The sequence below is a fragment of the Arachis hypogaea genome, chromosome 10 (assembly GCF_003086295.3).
Source record: "Arachis hypogaea cultivar Tifrunner chromosome 10, arahy.Tifrunner.gnm2.J5K5, whole genome shotgun sequence".
Taxonomy (NCBI): domain Eukaryota; kingdom Viridiplantae; phylum Streptophyta; class Magnoliopsida; order Fabales; family Fabaceae; genus Arachis; species Arachis hypogaea.
In genome coordinates, this window is record NC_092045.1 from 35,063,104 (window position 1) to 35,065,993 (window position 2,890).

Genomic DNA, 2,890 nt, shown 5'->3' on the forward strand with positions numbered 1-2,890 from the left:
TGAGAGGATGGACGGTAGCCATTGACAACGGTGATCCCCCTGCATATAGCTTTCCATGGAAAGGAGTATGAATGATTGAATGAAGACAGTAGGAAAGCAGAGATTCAGAAGGAATAACGCATCTCCACACGCTTATCTGAAATTCCCACCAATGAATTATATAAGTATCTATATCTTTATTTTATGTTTATTTATCTTTTAATTATCAAAACTCCATAACCATTTGAATCTGCCTGACTCAGATTTACAAGATGATCATAGCCTGCTTCAAGCCGACAATCTCCATGGGATCGACCCTTACTCACGTAAGGTTTATTACTTGGACGACCCAGTGCACTTGCTGGTTAGTTGTGCAAATTTGTGAAAAAGAGTTGAGATTACAATTGTGCGTACCAAGTTGTTGGTGCCATTGAGATCACAATTTCATGCACCAAGTTTTTGGCGCCATTGCCGGGTATTGTTCGAGTTTGGACAACTGACGGTTCATCTTTTTGCTCAGATTAGGTAATTTTCTTTTTGTTTCAACCTTTATTTTATTTTCAAAAAGTTTTCAAAAATTTTTCAAAATTTTTTTTATTTGTTTTTGCTTTTCTGAAAAGATATTTTCGAAAAATCCAAAAAAATTAATAAAATCATAAAAAACCAAAAAATATATTTTGTGTTTCTTGTTTGAGTTAGTGTCAATTTTTAAGTTTGGTGTCAATTGCATCTTTTTAATTTTCTAAAAATTTTTGAAAAATTCATGCATGTGTTCTTTATAATCTTCAAGTTGTTCTTGAGGATTTTCTTTGTTTGATCTTTAATTTTTCTTGTTTTATGTCTTTTCTTGTTTTTCATATGCATTTTTAGTTTGTTAGTGTCTAAACATGAAAAATATCTAAGTTTGGTGTCTTGCATGTTTTTCTTTTCTTGAAAATTTTTCAAAAATAAGTCTTGATGTTCATCATGATCTTCAAAGTGTTCTTGGTGTTCATCTTGACATTCAAAGTGTTCTTGCATGCATCATGTGTTTTGATCCATACTTTTTATGTTTTAGTCATTTTTGTGTTTTTATCTCTCCTCATTAAAAATTCAAAAATAAAAAAATATCTTTTTCTTATTTCACTCATAAATTTCGAAATCTTTGGGTTGACTTAGTAAAAAAATTTTAAAAGTAGTTGTTTCTTATTAGTAAAGTCAAGATTTCAATTTCAAAAATCCTATCTTTTCAAAATCTTTTTGAAAATTAAATCTTTTCTTTTTTCTTTTATTATTTTCGAAAATTATTTAAAATTAATTTTCAAAAATTTTTTTAACTTTTTCTTTTATTTTCAAAATTAAATCTAACAATTAATGTTTTGATTCAAAAATTTCAAGTTTGTTACTTTCTTGTTAAGAAAGGTTCAATCTTTAAATTCTAGAATCATATCCTTTGAATTCTTGTGAGTCAAGTCATTAATTCTGATTTTAAAAATTAAATCTTTTCAAAATAAATTTCAATCAAATCTTTCTAATCATATCTTTTCAATCATATCTTTTCAAACATATCTTTTTCAAATCATATCTTTTTTCAAAATCAATTTCAAAATTTTTTCTAACTTTTTATCTTTTCAAAATTGATTTTCAAATCTTTTTCAACTAACTAATTGACTTTTTGTTTGTTTCTGATCTTTTTCAAAACCACCTAACTACTTTTCTCTCTCTAATTTTTGAAAATCACCTTCCTCTATTTCAAAAATATTTTTATTTAACTAGTTGTTTTAAATTTTAATTTTATTCCCTTTTTTTAATTTTTGAATTTTAACTAATAATTAAAATAAAAACAAAAATATTTTTCCTTTTTCTTAATTAAAATTTGAATTTTCTTATCTCTCTCTCATCTCTTTCTATTTATTTATTCATTTACTAACACTTCTCTTCATCCTAAAATTCGAACCCTCTCTTCCCATCTGTGTTTGAATTTTTCTCTCCTCCTTCTTCTATTCTTTTCATCTACTCACATAAAGAAATCTCTATACTGTGACATAGAGGATTCCTCTTCTTTTCTGTTCTCTTCTTTTTCAAATGAGTAGGAGCAAGGACAAGGACATTCTTGTTGAAGCAGATCCTAAACCTAAAAGGACTCTGAAGAAGAAGCTTAGAGAAGCTAAAGCACAACATTTCAGATAAAACCTTACAGAGAATATCGAAAAAGAAAGAGACATGGCCGAACCCAACAACAATGAAAGGAAGATGCTTGGTGACTTTACTGCACCAAATTCCAACTTCCATGGAAGAAGCATCGCAATCCCTGCCATTGGAGCAAACAATTTTGAGCTAAAGCCTCAATTAGTTTCTCTGATGCATAGAATTGTAAGTTTCATGGACTTCCATTAAAAGATCCTTTTCAGTTCTTAACTAAATTCTTGCAGATCTGTGATACTGTTAAGATCAATGAAGTTAATCCTGAGGTCTATAAGCTTATGCTTTTCCCTTTTGCTGTAAGAGACAAAGCTAGAACATGGTTGGACTCTCAACCTAAAGATAGGCTGAACTCTTGGGATAAGCTGGTCATGGCTTTCTTAGCCAAGTTCTTTCCTCCTCAAAAGTTGAGCAAGCTTAGAGTGGATGTTCAAACCTTCAGATAGAAAGAAGGTGAATCCCTCTATGAAGCTTGGGAGAGATACAAGTAATTGACCAAAAAGTGTCCTTCTGACATGCTCTCAGAATGGACCATCTTGGATATATTCTATGATGGCCTGTCTGAATTGTCTAAAATGTCATTGGACCATTCTGCAGATGGATCTATTCACCTAAAGAAAACGCCTGCAGAAGCTCAGGAACTCATTGAAATGGTTGCAAATAACCAGTTCATGTACACCTCTGAAAGGAATCCTATGAGTAATAGGATGCCCCAGAGGAAGAGAGTTCT

At 30.4% G+C, this 2,890-nt stretch overlaps 1 non-coding gene across 1 annotated transcript; it reads right to left on the minus strand.

The window, feature by feature from the left end:
* Nucleotides 1-2,573: 2,573 nt before the first annotated feature.
* LOC112719317 (small nucleolar RNA R71) lies at nt 2,574-2,677 on the minus strand. Its single transcript, XR_003161623.1, has one exon. It is a non-coding gene; the product is annotated as a small nucleolar RNA R71 (small nucleolar RNA).
* Nucleotides 2,678-2,890: the final 213 nt, after the last annotated feature.